This window comes from Pongo abelii, chromosome 1 (assembly GCF_028885655.2).
Source record: "Pongo abelii isolate AG06213 chromosome 1, NHGRI_mPonAbe1-v2.0_pri, whole genome shotgun sequence".
Taxonomy (NCBI): domain Eukaryota; kingdom Metazoa; phylum Chordata; class Mammalia; order Primates; family Hominidae; genus Pongo; species Pongo abelii.
This window is the reverse complement of record NC_071985.2, coordinates 233,012,302-233,028,301: the sequence shown is the minus strand read 5'-3', so window position 1 is coordinate 233,028,301 and position 16,000 is coordinate 233,012,302. Positions and strand designations below refer to the sequence as shown.

The 16,000-nt window shown below is 44.1% G+C and overlaps 1 protein-coding gene across 6 annotated transcripts in view; it reads right to left on the bottom strand.

Annotated features, from left to right (window-relative positions):
- The window catches only part of C1H1orf159 (chromosome 1 C1orf159 homolog), a 38,467-nt gene that overhangs the window by 10,663 nt on the left and 11,804 nt on the right, over window positions 1-16,000 (bottom strand).

Genomic DNA, 16,000 nt, shown 5'->3' with positions numbered 1-16,000 from the left:
GCGCACAAACCCTCAAGTGGTATCACTGCACTGGCTCAGGCGCCTCCCTGGCAAGTTACCCCGAGAGGGGCTGAGGCCCAGCCAGGCCTGTGGGGCGCTTCTTGATGGGCCTAGGCCAGGGTCCTGGGACAAGGGCTGTGAGCAGCAGGGAGACGGAGGCCCTGGAGGACACAGCTCCAGTCTCCGCACAGGGACGGTCCACTCTGTCACCCATTCCATGCTGGATTCAGGTCATGGCCTCACAAACTGACCAGGCTGCCTAGGTGTGAGCCTGCCAGAGGACTCTGGAAGGTGGGGGTGATCGGAATGCTTGAGCTCAGGAGTTGGAGACAGGCCCGGGCAACACAGCCCGTCTTTACAAAGTTTAAAATTAGTCGGGCCTGGTGGCGGGAGCCTGAGGTCCCAGCTACTCAGGATGCTGAGGTGGGATGATCACCTGAGCCCAGAAAGTGGAGGCTGCAGTGAACCGAGACTACACCACTGCACTCCAGCCTGTGCAAGGGGAACTCTGTCTCAAAAAAAAAAAAAAAAAAAAAAAAAAAAAAAAAGCATGCTCTCCTCTGATTCTGATTCAGCTCCTCCTCTCTCTGATGTGAAATCCTTTTAGATGGAAGGTGTTGAAGTCACAGACACGCTGCTCGCCCCACCCTCAGAGTGCGATCAAGTCTTAGTTTTTCCTTTTGTCCCTTTAACATTTGCCCAGCAGAGACCGTCTTCCTCTGCTTGGTGGAAAACTCCAGGCATCACAGACCCTTCTGTTCCCTCTCTGGTTAAAGGGCATCCTGAGGGCCACATTAAGTCACAAAACATCATTTCGATTCAGGAACCAGAAGTCCAAGATTTCAATCAACACTTTCATCTGCTATTTAGTCAACTTTATGGAGGTGTACTTTACATACACTAAACCACATCCGTGTAAAGTACACAAGCGGGTGAGTCTGACCACCCCCTTGAAGCTGCCACCACAGCCGGGACGGTGCCTGGTCCCGCGCAGCTGCCAGCACTCGCTGCGGCCCCCACAAGCCCGGGCTTCCGGCACCCAGGAGCTGTCCGGACTGCAGCTGTATCTTCTAGGGTCTTCTACAAAGTGCACACACTGACCTTTAGATCCTTCCATGTTGTTTTATCCGCACTTTCTTCCTTTCCACAGCCGGAGGATTTTCCACCGTGTGGCCAAACGTCGCCGCCTTTGCCCATCACCTGCCAGTGGGTGCCTGGGCTGCTCCCAGTTCCTGGTGACTGGATGGAGCTGCGGCCGAGGTCCTGGCACATGTCTTCATGTGGACATCTGTCTTCATTTCTCTTGGGAGTGGAGTGGCTGGCTCACAGGGAGGTGCACGTTTAACTTTCTAAGAAACTGCAGCTGTCTTCCACGGTGGCTGTGCTGTGTACCCTCCCACTGGCGATGTGGGTGCACACAGGGTGTCCGTGCATGTGCAGGAGTATCTCTGCGTTGTTACAATTTGCGTTTCCCTGAAGACTAATGATGGCATCTTTCCATGTGTTTATTAGCCACTTATATATCTTCTTTTCTGAAGTGCCTGCTTACGTCTCCTGCCCATTTTGTTTAATTGGGTGGAGTTGTAACATATACCTTTTTTTTTGGTGGGGGTGGGGGACATAGGGTTTCACTCTGTTGCCCAGGCTGGAGTGCAGTGGCAGGATCGTGGCTCAGTGCAGCTTTGACCTCCAGGGCTTAAGCGATACTCCTACCTCAGCCTCCCGAGTAGCTGAGACTACAGGTGCGCGTCACCACCACGCTCAGCTAAAACACATATTCTTCATCAGACTTATGTATTGCAAATATTTTCTTCCATCCTGTGGTTTGTCTTACCATTTTCTTTTCTTTTCTTTTTTTTTTTTTTTTTTTTGAGTCGGAGTCTTGCTCTGTCACCCAGGCTGGAGTGCAGTGGCGCAATCTCAGCTCACTGCAAGCTCCGCCTTCCGGGTTCACGCCATTCTCCTGCCTCAGCCTCCCAAGCAGCTGGGACTACAGGTGCCCACCACCACGCCCAGCTAATGTTTTGTATTTTTAGTAGAGATGGGGTTTCACCATGTTGGCCAGGATGGTCTCGATCTCCTGACATTGTGATCCGCCCGCCTTGGCCTCCCAAAGTGCTGGGATTACAGGCATGAGCCACCTTGCCCGGCCCCCGTCTTATCATTTTTTTATGGACATCTTTTGAAAAGTAAATGTTTTTAATTTTAATGAAATTTTTAATAAAATTGAATGCATCCATTTTTCCTTTTGTGGCTCTTGTTTTTATGTCCTAAGAAATCTCTGCCTTGGCCTCACGGTCACTAAGATTTACTGCTTTCTTCCAGAAGTGTTACGGTTTTAGCTTTCGCATTCTGAGTCACCTTTGCGTATGGTGAAATGCAGGTCAAGCATCATTTCTTTCCTTATGTATAAACAGTTGCTAAAAAGACTTTTCTTTCCATGTGGAATTACGTTGACATCTTCACTGAAAATCAATGGACCTTAGAGGTGGGGTCTATTTCTGGGCTTTCTATTCTGTTCCGCTCACCTATGTGTCTATTCTTCAGGGACACTGCGGCTGACTGGATTACTGAAGCCGTAAGTAGAATAGAAACTTTGAAATCAGGGCATGTATCAGCTCCGCTTTGATTAATTGCTTTGGCAATTCCAGGTCACATGTGTTTCCTATTTTAGACTCATTGTGTCGATTCCTACAATAAAGCCTGCTGCGATTTTGACTGGGAGAACTGATGTTTTAACAGGATTGAGTCTTTTCATCACGGACATGCTGTCTCTGTTCATCCCTCCGCATCTTCTTCAATGTATCGCAGCAGTGTTTATAGTTTTCAGTGAACAGATCTTGTATATCTTTTGTTAAGATAATTACTATTTTACTTTTTGTTATTACAAATAGAATGTAATTTCTGATTTCATGTTCCAATAGTTTGCTGCCACTATATAACGATAAAGTTTTGCACATTAGCCTTGATTTCTGAAATCTTGCTAAATTCACTTAATAGTTCTAGTAATTCTCTGTAGCTTTGTTAGGATCCTCTACATAAATAATCATGTCATCTACAAATAAATACAGTTTTACTTCTTCCTTTCTAATCCTTGTGACTTCAATTTGCCTTTTTTCTTACCTTATGGCAGTGGCTGGGACTTTGAGTATAATAATGGACAGAAGAGTGAGAATGGGTGTCATCCTTGTTCTTGATTTTAGGGATAAAATGCTCAATATTTCGCCATCAAAAGTACAACGTCTAGTGTAGGTTTTTCATAGATGTCCATTTATCAGACTCAGGGAGTTTCTTTCTATTCCTAGTTTGCTGAGGTTTTTTTTAAAAAATCATAAAACAGGTATAAATGTTTCCAAATGTCTTTTCTGCGTCTATTTCAGTGATCGTCGTTTCCATCTTTATTCTAGTAATATGGTAACGACAAAGATTGATTTATGAATCAAAACAACCTTGTATCACTGGGATAAACCATGCTTGGCCGAGGTGTACTGCCCTCTTAGGCTATTGTTGGATTTCACCTGCCAATACCTTCGTAAGGATTTTTGCCTGTGTTCATGACGGATAGTGGTCTATAATTTTTTTTAGGTGTCTTTGTCAGGTTTTGGTATTGGGTTATATTGCCTCATAAAACAAGCTGGGAAATAGGCCCTCCTTTTTTTAAAGAGAAACAGGGTCTCACTCTGTTGCCAGGCTGGAGTGTAGTGGCGCGATCATGGCTCACTGCAGCTTTGAACTCCTGGGATCCAGTGATCCTCCCACCTCAGCTTCCCAAGTAGCTGGGGCTACAGGTATAATTTTTTTTGTACACAGGGTCTCACTATATTGTCCAGGCTGGTCTGGAACTCCTGGCCTCAGGTGATCCTCCTGCCTCAGCCTCCCAAAGTGCTGGGATTACAGGTGGGAGCCACAGCACCCGTTCCCCCTCCTCTTTTATTTTCTGAAAGAGTCTGTGTAAGAACATTGTGATTTCTTCTTTGAATGTTTGATAGAATTCACTGGGAAACCATGTATATTTGCAGGAGTTTTCTTGGTAGGTGGGTTCTCTGGTAATTAATTCAATTTCCTAAACAGAAAGAGGACCATGCAGATTTCCGTCGCTTTTAACAAGTTATATTCTTCCAAGAGTTTATCCACTGCATTGAAATTGCTACATTTACTGGCCTAAAATTGTTCATCAGTCTCCTATTATTTTGAACATGGTCTCGCTCTGTCACCGAGGCTGGAGCAAAGTGCTGTGACCTCAGCTCACCACGGCCTCAGTCTCCCAGGCCCAGGCCATCCTCCCACCTCAGCCTCCCAAGTAGCTGGAACACAAGCAAGTGCTGCCACACCTGTCAAATTTTTTGATTTTTTGTAGAGGCAGGGTCTTGCTATGAAACAAAACTGAAGCATGATGTTGCTGGTCTTGAACTCCTGGGCTCAAATAATCCTCCTGCCTCAGTCTCCCAAAGTGCTGGGATTACAGGCGTGAGCCACCAGAGATGGCAATAGTCTATTACTATGTCTATAGGATCCTTAGAAATAATGCCTCTTTTGTTCTTGATATTGGTGATTTGTGCTATCTATTTTTTATTTTGAGATTGAGTCTCACTCTGTAGCCCACGCTGGAGTGCAGTGGCATGATCTCGGCTCACTGCAACATCTGCCTCCTGGGTTCAAGCGATTCTTGTGCCTCAGCCTCCTGAGCAGCTGGGATTACAGGCACCCGCCACCACGCCTGGCTAATTTTTGTATTTTTAGTAGAGACGGGGTTTCACCATGTTGGCCAGCCTGGTCTCAAACTTCTGACCTCAAGTGATCCGCCCACCTTGGCCTCCCAAAGTGCTGGGATTACAGGCGTGAGCCACCGTGCCCGGCTCATCTTTCTATTTGTTTGTTTGCTTTTCAAACAGGTCTCTGTCGCCTGGGCTGGAGTGCAGTGGTGTGAGCACAGCTCACTGCAGCCTCAACCTCCTGGGCTCAAGCGATCCTCCCACCTCAGCCTTCCGAGTAGCCGGGACTACAGGCTCGAGCCACCACGCCCAGCTCATTAATTTTTTTTTTTTTTTTTTTTTGTAGAGATGGGGTCTCCTTATGATTCCCAGGCTGGTCTTAAACTCCTGGGTTCAAGCAGTCCTCTCACCTATGCCTCCCAAAGTGCTGGGATTACAGGTGTGAACCACCCACCTCACCTGGCTCTTTCTTCTTTGTTAAAATTGACCATTCTTGGTAGAGGTTTGTCAATCTTTCCAATCTTTTAGGGAAAAAATCAGCTTTTGATATTGTTAAGTTTCTCCATTTTTCTCATGCTTTCAATGCCATTGATTTCTGTATTTGTCTTTATTTCCCTTTTTTGGCTTTGGGTTTGCTTTGTTCTTTCTTCCCTGGCTTCTGGGAGTGAATCTTAGGTCTCTGCTTTCATGCCTTTACACACACTTAGTTACAGAGTTCTAAGTATTGCTTTAGCTACACCAACTATTTTGATGTTATATTTTCATTATTATTCAGTTGGAAATATTTTTTCTTCTTCTGTTATTTTTTCCCCATCCGAGTTAGAAATTTTTTTTTTTTGGAAACGGAGTCTCGCTCTGTCGCCCAGGCTAGAGTGCAGTGATGCGATCTTAGCTCACTGCAAGCTCCGCCTCTAGGGTTTTTAAGCAATTCTCTGCCTCAGCCTCCCGAGTAGCTGGGATTACAGGTGTACACCACCACGCTCAGCAAATTTTTTGTATTTTTAGTAGACATGGGGTTTCACCATGCTGGCCAGGATGGTCTCGAACTCCTGACCTTGTGATCCACCCGCCTTGGCCTCCCAAAGTGCTGGGATTACAGGTGTGAGCCACTCCACCTGGCCCCAGCCTGGAAATATTTTCTAATTTCCCATTTGAGTTCTTCTTTGACCCATGGTTTATTCAAAAGTGGGTTAATTTCCAAACATTTCAGTTTTTCCTATTTTATTTGTGGTTGATTTCTAATTTAATTCCTTTGTGCTCAGAAAGCGTACTTTGTATGACTCTTTTAAAATTCATTGGAACTTGTTTTAGGACACAGCAGTTGGTCTGTGCTGGAAAATGTATCATGTGCACTTAGGAGTATTTGTGTAACTTTTTCTTTTTGTTTTTGTTTTTTTGAGAAGAGTTTTGCTCTTCTTGCCCAGGCTGGGGTGCAGCGGCATGATCTTGGCTCACTGCACCTCCGCCTTCTGGGTTCACGCCATTCTCCTGCCTCAGCCTCCCGAGTAGCTGGGATTACAGGTGCCCGCCACCACGTCCGGCTAATTTTTGTATTTTTAGTAGAGATGGGGTTTTGTTGGCCAGGTCAGTCCTGAACTCCTGACCTCAGGTGATCCACCCACCTTGGGCTCCCAAAGTGCCTGGATTACAAGCTTCAGCCCCCACATGCAGCCTGATATGTGTAACTTCCTATAAATACCATTCAGGTCAAGATGATGATAGTGTTATTCAGATCCCCCATATCTTCACTGATGTTTTTGGTCTATTGTTCTAAGAATCGGAGAGAGAGAGAGGTTAAAATCTCCGACTATGATTGTAGGTTGTCTATTGATGTTTTTGGTCTATTGTTCTAAGAATTGGAGAGAGAGAAGTTAAAATCTCCGACTATGATTGTGGATTGTCTACTGATGTTTTTGGTCTATTGTTCTAAGAATCACAGAGAGAGAGGTTAAAATCTCCGATTATGATTGTGGGTTGTCTATTGATGTTTTTGGTCTATTGTTCTAAGAATCTGAGACAAAGAGGTTAAAATCTCCGACTATGATTGTCGGTTGTCTATTGATGTTTTTGGTCTATTGTTCTAAGAATTGGAGAGAGAAAGGTTAAATTCTCCGACTTATGATTGTAGATTCTCTATTGATGTCTTTGGTCTATTGCTCTAAGAATCAGAGAGAGAGGTGTTAAAATCTCCGACTATGATACTGGGTGGTCTATTGATGTTTTTGGTCTATTGTTCTAAGAATTGGAGAGAGAGAGGTCCAAATCTCCTACTATGATACTGGGTTGTCTATTGATGTTTTTCGTCTATTGTTCTAAGAACTGGAGAGAGAGAGGTTCAAATCTCCTACTATGACTGTGGGTTGTCTATTGATGTTTTTGGTCTACTGTTCTAAGAATTGGAGAGAGAGAGGTCCAAATCTCCTACTATGATACTGGGTTGTCTATTGATGTTTTTCGTCTATTGTTCTAAGAATAGGAGAGAGAGAGGTTCAAATCTCCTACTATGACTGTGGGTTGTCTATTGATGTTTTTGGTCTATTGTTCTAAGAATTGGAGAGAGAGGTTAAATTATCCAACTATGATTTTAGATTGCCCATTGATGTTTTTCGTCTATTGCTCTAAGAATCGGAGAGAGAGGTGTTAAAATCTCCGACTATGATTCTGGATTGTCTATTGATGTTTTTGGTCTATTGTTCTAAGAATTGGAGACAGAGAGGTTAAAATCTCCGACTATGATTCTGGATTGTCTATTGATGTTTTTGGTGTATTGTTCTAAGAATCGGAGACAGAGAGGTTAAAATCTCCGACTATGATTGTGGGTTGTCTATTGATGTTTTTGGTCTATTGTTCTAAGAATTGGAGAGAGAGAGGTTAAAATCTCCGACTATGATTGTGGGTTGTCTATTGATGTTTTTGGTCTATTGCTCTAAGAATCGGAGAGAGAGGTTAAAATCTCCTACGATTGTGGGTTGTCTATTGATGTTTTTGGTCTTTCCTAAGAATTGGAGAGAGAGAGTTTGAAATCTCCGACTATGACTGTGGGTTGTCTATTGATGTTTTTCGTCTATTGCTCTAAGAATCGGAGACAGAGGTTAAAATCTCCGACTATGATTGTGGGTTGTCTATTGATGTTTTTGATCTATTGTTCTAAGAATTGGAGAGAGAGAGGTTAAAATCTCCAACTATGATTGTGGGTTGTCTATTGATGTTTTTGGTCTATTCTAAGAATTGGAGACAGAGAGGTTAAAATCTCCGACTATGATTGTGGGTTGTCTATTGATGTTTTTGGTCTATTGTTCTAAGAATTGGAGAGAGAGAGGTTAAAATCTCCGACTATGACAGTGGGTTGTCTATTGATGTTTTTGGTCTATTGCTCTAAGAATCAGAGACAGAGGTTAAAATCTCCGACTATGATTGTGGGTTCTCTATTGATGTTTTTGATCTATTGTTCTAAGAATTGGAGACAGAGAGGTTAAAATCTCCGACCATGATTGTGGGTTGTCTATTGATGTTTTTGGTCTATTCTAAGAATTGGAGAGAGAGAGGTTAAAATCTCCGACTATGATTCTGGGTTGTCTATTGATCTTTTTGGTCTATTCTAAGAATTGGAGAGAGAGAGGTTAAAATCTCCGACTATGATTGGGGATTGTCTGTTGACATTTTTGGTCCATTTTTCTAAGAATTGGAGAGAGGTTAAATTCTCCGACTATGATTGTGGGTTGTCTATTGTTTTTGGTCTATTGTTCTAAGAACTGGAGAGAGAGGTTAAAATCTCTGACTATGATTGTGGATTGTCTATTGATGTTTTTGGTCTATTGTTCTAAGAATTGGAGAGAGAGAGGTTAAAATCTCCGACTATGATTGTGGGTTCTAGTGATGTTTTTGGTCTATTCTAAGAATTGGAGAGAGAGAGGTTAAAATCTCCGACTATGATTCTGGGTTGTCTATTGATGTTTTTGGTCTTTTCTAAGAATTGGAGAGAGAGAGGTTAAAATCTCTGACTATGACTGTGGGTTGTCTATTGATGTTTTTGGTCTATTGCTCTAAGAATCAGAGAGAGAGGTTAAAATCTCCGATTATGATTGTGGGTTGTCTATTGATGTTTTTGGCCTACTGTTCTAAGAATCTGAGAGAGAGAGGTTAAAATCTCCGACTATGATTGTCGGTTGTCTATTGATGTTTTTGGTCCATTGCTCTAAGAATCGGAGAGAGAGAGGTTAAAATCTCCGACTATGATTGTGGGTTGTCTATTGATGTTTTTGGTCTATTGTTCTAAGAATTGGAGAGAGAGAGGTTAAAATCTCCGACTATGATTGTGGGTTCTAGTGATGTTTTTGGTCTAAGAATTGGAGAGAGAGAGGTTAAAATCTCCGACTATGATTCTGGGTTGTCTACTGATGTTTTTGGTCTTTTCTAAGAATTGGAGAGAGAGAGGTTAAAATCTCCGACTATGACTGTGGGTTGTCTATTGATGTTTTTGGTCTATTGCTCTAAGAATCAGAGAGAGAGAGGTTAAAATCTCCGAGTATGACTGTGGGTTGTCTATTGATGTTTTTGGTCTATTGTTCTAAGAATCGGAGAGAGATAGTTTAAAATCTCCGACTATGATTATGGGTTGTCTATTGATGTTTTTGGTCTATTGCTCTAAGAATTGGAGAGAGAGAGGTTAAAATCTCCTACTATGATTGTGGGATTGTCTATTTCTCCCTTTAATTCTGTTGGTTTTCCTTCCAGTATTTTGAGGCTCTGTTATTAGGCACATTCATAATTGATGTCTTCCCTCCCCTGCTTTCCCTTTGGTAATAACTCCGTATCTTGAAACTGATTTAATGTTACAGAAATATAGCCTCTCCAGGCTGGGTGTGGTGGCTCATGCCTGTAATCCCAGCAATTTGGGAGGCCAAGGCAGGTGGATCATTTGAGGTCAGGAGTTCGAGACCAGCCTGGCCACTGTGGTGAAACCCCGTCTCTACTAAAAATACAAAAATGAGCTGGGTAAAGTGGTGCGTGCCTGTCATCCCAGCTACTCTGGAGGCTGAGGCGGCAGAATCACTTGAACCCAGTAGGTGGAGGTAGCAGTGAGCTGAGATCGTGCCATTTTACTCGTCTTGGAGACAGAGGAAAACTCCATCTCAAAAAAAAAAATAGCCACTCCAGCCTTCTTATGCTCACTGATATATATATGTGTGTGTGTGTATATGTATGTGTGTGTGTGTGTGTGTATGTGGTTTTTGCAGTCACTTTCAGCCTACTTGTGTTTTTTATATTTAAAATGTATCTTTTAGCTGGGTGTGATGGCACATGCCCCTAATCCCAGCTATTCTGGAGACTGAGGCAGGAGGATCACTTGAGCCCAGGAGTTTGAGCAGTACTAGACTTCACCTTGGGCAAAAGGGCAAGACCCCATCTCTTAAAAAAAAAAATACACAGACAGACACACACACCACAGTGCATCTTTTGTAGACAGCATGTAGTAAATCTTGCTAATTTGTCCATTTTAGCAATCTCTGCCTTTTAACTGGAGGGTTTAGTTCATTAATATTTAATATAATTATCGCTATGGGTAAAGGTAGGTATGTTAATATTTAATATAATTATCATTATGATAGATGTAGCTATGTTAATATTTAATATAATCATCGTTATGGGTAGACGTAGGTATGTTAATATTTAATATAATCATCGTTATGGGTAGATGTAGCTATGTTAATCGTTTTCTGATTGTCCCTTTGTATACACACAGAGCCCTTTATTTTTCAGTGATTTTAGGTTCATAGCAAAATTGAGCAGTAAGTACAAAGAGTTGTGCCTCCCCTCTGTGCCCACCCAGGCACAGCCTTACCATCACCATCCCACTTGTTGCAGCTGACAAACCAACAGTGACACATCACCATCACTCAAAGTCCATGGTTCACACGAGGGTGCACTCTTGGTGCTGCACATTCTTGGTGTTGAGCTTTGGCAAGTGTATAATGACACTATCGTTGGATTTCAGGTCTACCGTTTTTACCGTTTATTATTTGTTTTCTGATTGTCCCTGTGTTTTTTGTTCCTCTATTCTCTTTCTGGCCCTCTTTTGCGTGATTTGAATAGTTTTAAAAATTCCTTTCCAAGTTATCTTTTGATCCTTTAGTTGTGCTTCTTTCCATTATTCGCATAGTTGTTGCTCTAGGAATTGCAATTTCAACCTTACTTTTTCTAGTCTACTTAGAACTAGCATTATACCTCTTTATGCAAAATGTAGACACCTTGCAACTGTACAGTCCATGTATCCCCTCTACTAGTCTTTATGTTGTGGCTGCATATTATATCTGCATACATTAAAAACCCAAGAGATGTTTTAATTTTTCCCCAGATATTTACTAATTTTGGTGTTCATCATTCATTCTTAAAGATCTGAGTTTCACTGTAGTACATACTATCTTCAGCATTTCCGGTAGCACAATTTGATGGTGACGAATTTTATCAGTTTTCCTTTTCCTGAAAATATTTTCATGTAATATTTATTCTTGGAGAATACAGTATTCTATGCTGACTTTTTTTTTCTTTCAGCACTTTAACGATGCAGTTCCACCTTCTTCTGGTCTCCATAATTACTCACAAACTTGGTCGGGCACGGTGGCTCATGCCTGTAATCCCAGCACTTTGGGAGGCCAAGTGGACAGGTCACTTGAGGCCAGGAGTTTGATGCCACCCTGGCCAACATGGCAAAACCCCATCTCTACTAAAAATACAAATATTAGCTCAGCATGGTGGTGCACGCCTGTAGTCCCAGCTACTTGGGAGGCTGAGACACAAGAATCGCTTGAACCCAGGAGGCAGAGGTTGCAGTGAGCTGAGACTGTACCACTGCAATCCAGCCTTGGTAACAGAGCGAGACTCTGTATCAAAAAAAATTAAACAAAAAATCTCACAGACTCAGTCTATCAGCTCACGGTCTATCGGCTCAGGGTCCATCGGCTCACGGTCTATTGGCTCACGGTTTATCAGCTCAGTCTTCACAGTGCTGTGCTGTGTGTGATCTGTTGTTTTTCTCTGGCTGCTTTCAAGATTTTTAAAGTTAATCTTTAGTTTTTAATAGTTTTGGGGCTGGGTGCGGTGGCTTACACCTGTAATCCCAGCACTTTAGGAGGCACTGAGGCAGGCAGATCCCCTGAGGTCAGGAGTTCGAGACTAGCCTGGCCAACATGGAGAAACCCCATATCTACTAAAAATACAAAAATTAATCGGGCGTGGTGGCGCGGGCCTATAGTCCCAGCTACATGGGAGGCTGAGGGAGGAGAATTGCTTGAACTGGGAGGTAGAGGTTGCAGTGAGCCGAGATTGCACCACTGCACTCTAGCCTGGGCGAAAACAGCAAAACTCTGTCTCAAAAAAAAAAAAAAAAAAAAGTTTTGAAGTGATGGGTCTAGGTGTGGTTTTATTCACATTTATCCTGTTTGGGATTCTTAAAACTATACATTTATGTCTTTCACCAAATTTGAAAGTTTCTGGTTACTGTTTCTTCAAGTACTTCTTCTGTCCACTGTGCCTCTCCTTTCCTGGACCTCTGTAATTACCCGCGTGTTAGACATGTCGATATCACCTAAGGTCCCTGAGGCTCAGACATTTCATCAGTATCACCCTACAGGTCCCTGAGGCTCAGACATTTCGTCAGTATCACCCTACAGGTCCCTGAGGCTCAGACATTTCGTCAGTATCACCCTACAGGTCCCTGAGGCTCAGACATTTCGTCGATATCACCCTACAGGTCCCTGAGGCTCAGACATTTTGTCGATATCACCTACAGGTCCCTGAGGCTCAGACATTTCGTCGATATCACCCTACAGGTCCCTGAGGCTCAGACATTTGGTCAGTATCACCCTACAGGTCCCTGAGGCTCAGACATTTCGTTGATATCACCTACAGGTCCCTGAGGCTCAGACATTTCGTCAGTATCACCCTACAGGTCCCTGAGGCTCAGACATTTCGTCAGTATCACCCTACAGGTCCCTAAGGCTCAGACATTTCATGGATATCACCTAAGGTCCCTGAGGCTTAGACATTTCAGCGATATCACCCTACAGGTCCCTGAGGCTCAGACATTTCGTCAGTATCACCCTACAGGTGCCTGAGGCTTAGACATTTTGTCGATATCACCCTACAGGTCCCTGAGGCTCAGACATTTCGTCAGTATCACCCTACAGGTCCCTGAGGCTCAGACATTTCGTCAGTATCACCCTACAGGTCCCTAAGGCTCAGACATTTCATGGATATCACCTAAGGTCCCTGAGGCTTAGACATTTCAGCGATATCACCCTACAGGTCCCTGAGGCTCAGACATTTCGTCAGTATCACCCTACAGGTGCCTGAGGCTTAGACATTTTGTCGATATCACCCTACAGGTCCCTGAGGCTCAGACATTTCGTGGATATCACCCTACAGGTCCATGAGGCTCAGACATTTCGTCGATATCACCCTGCAGGTCCCTGAAGCTTAGACATTTCGTCAATATCACCCATAGGTCCCTGAGGCTCTGTTCATGGTTTTGTTTTATTTTCCTCCAATCACTTCCACCCTTTTTTTTTTTTTTCCAGCTTGGATGATTTCTATTCCTCTGTCTTTGAGGACTCTGCCTATTTTCTCTGTTATTTCCCTTCTGTTATGTTCATTCAGTGAATTTTAAAATTTTAGATCTTGGCCAAGCACAGTGGCTCATGCCTGTAATCCCAGCACTTTGGGAGGCTGAGGTGGGCGGATCACCTGAGGTCAGGAGTTCAAGACAAGCCTGGCCAACATAGTGAAACCCTGTCTCTACTTAAAAAAAAAAAAAAAAAAAAAAAATTTACCGGGCGTAGTGGTGGGCGCCTGTAGTCCCAGCTACTCAGGAGGCTAAAGCAGGAGAATCACTTGAACCTGGGAGGCAGAAGTTGCAGTGAGCCAAGATCGTGCCACTGAACTCCAGCCTGGGTGACAGAGTAGAACTGTCTCAAAAATAAATAAATAAATAAAATAAAATATCAGATCTTGTTTTTTTTTTTTTTTTTTTTTTTTTTTGAGACAAGAGTTTCACTCTTGTCCCCCAGGCTAGAGTGCAGTGGCATGATCTTGGCTCACTGCAACCTCTGCCTCCTGGGCTCAAGCAATTCTTTGCCTCAGCCCTCCCGAGTAGCTGGGATTACAGGAGCCCACCACCAAGCCCTGCTAAATTTTTGTCGTTGTCGTTTGTATTTTTAGTAGAGCCAGGGTTTCACCATGTTGGTCAGGCTTGTCTTGAACTCCTGACCACAGGTGATCCGCCCACCTCAGCCTCCCAAAGTGCTAGGATTACAGGCGTGAGCCACCACGCCCAGCCAGATCTTGTGTTTGTTTGACCTAAAATTCCCATTTGGCTCATTTAAACATGTTTCCTCTGCTGAGATTTCCGGCACTTTGTTCATTATGCGTGCATTTCCCTTTTCTTCACTGAGCACAGACACTAAACCTGCTCCAAAGTGCTTTTTTGATTATTCCAACAGCTAGGTCATAACACAATTGATATCTGTTGTCTTTCCCTTCGAGAATGGCTCACTTTCCTGGCTCTTCATATGTTGAGTGATTTTGAACTGTATCCTGTACATTGCAAACGTTACATTGTGGAGACACTGGATTCTGTGATATTCCTCTGAAGAGAATCAATGTTTCTACTTAGCAGGCAATTAATTTCATTAGATTCAAACTGCAAACGCTGTCACACCTGCAGTGAGCGGCGGCTCAGGTCACTGCATGGCACAGGGTGCAGGCAGGGGTCAGGGGTTTGCCAGAAACGAGCAGCATCTACACACAGGACACCTCCTCTCCAGCTCTTTCTGGGGCTTCTACTCTCATTTTCGACGAGCTATGGGTGCCTAGCTCCTTCCCCTGCCTGCTCCTGGAACAAGGAAGTAGTGTACTTTCTTTTTTGTTTGTTTTTTGAAGACACATTCTCCCTCTGGTGCCCAGGCAGGAATAAGTGGCAGTGATCCTCTCACCCCCACCTCCTGAATAGTTGGGACCTCAGGTGCACACCATTACACTCAGGTAATGTACTTTTCTTTTGTAGAGACTGTGTTGCCCAGGCTGGGCTCTAACGCCTGGCCTCAAGCAGTTCTCCGTCTCAGACACCCAAAATCCTGGGATTACAGGAGCGAGCTGCCCTGCCAGATAGTAGAATTTTTACTTTTTTTTTTTTGAGACAGAGTCTCACTCTGTCACCCAGGCTGGAGTGCAGTGGCGCGATCTCAGCTCACTGAAGCCTCTGCCTCCTAGGCTCATGCAATTCTCCTGTCTCGGCCTCACGAGTAGCTGGGATTACAGGCACCCGCCACCACACCTGGCTAATTTTTTGTATTTTTAGTAGAGACGGGGTTTCACCATGTTGGACAGGCTGGTCTCAATCTCCTGACCTCGTGATCCACCTGCCTCGGCCTCCCACAGTGCTGGGATCACAGGCGTGAGCCACCGCGCCCGGCCCAGACAGCGGACTTTCTATCAGTGCGTTAGTCACCCCACGCTATCATGTGGGGACTGTGGCTGCCCTCAGGGCAAAGATGCCAAAACAGGAAACTGTGCTGGTTGCTTCCTCCAAGTCAAAACTTCCCTCCAAAATTTGCTACTCTCCAGGGCCCTCAGGGAGCTGTTTTTCATACTCTGTCCGTGGTTATAGTTGTGCCGTGGCAGGGTCACTCTGTTAGAAGTTTATTCTTTCCCACTGAAGTAGAACCCCATCATACAGCTGTGTCCAGAAACCAAGGCGATTTTAGTTTCTAGATGGTGGACGCCAGTGTTGCTTCCCAGGTGCTCAACTCTGGGCAGTAACAAGCCTGCGCGGTCTGGACACGGTGGCTCACACCTAGAATATCAGCTAACTGGGAGGCTGATGCAAGAGGACTGCTTGGGCCCAGGAGTTTGAAGCCGAAGTGTAGATGCATTCAAGCTGGTCGAGCCGGGAACGCACCTGCACTCTAGCCTGGGCAACAGAGTGAGGCCCTGTCTCAAAGGAAAAAAAAAAAGCTTTGGCAGCAGAGAACTTGGAGAGCATGGGCTGTAAGGATAAGTCTTTTTGTGCTGCAGATCCTGGGTCTCCAAGGGATGTAAACCTGTTCACTGTCCAACAACAGCAGCAATCAACACTTACAGAGCATTTGCCACATGCCAGACACCACGTGAAGGGATTTATACACACAAACTGATTTCACTAATTTCAACGATGCCTCTTATCGCCCCACTTTAAAGATGAGGAAAAGATTTGCATAAGACCACACTGTGAGTAGGCAGCAGGGTTAGGCCCA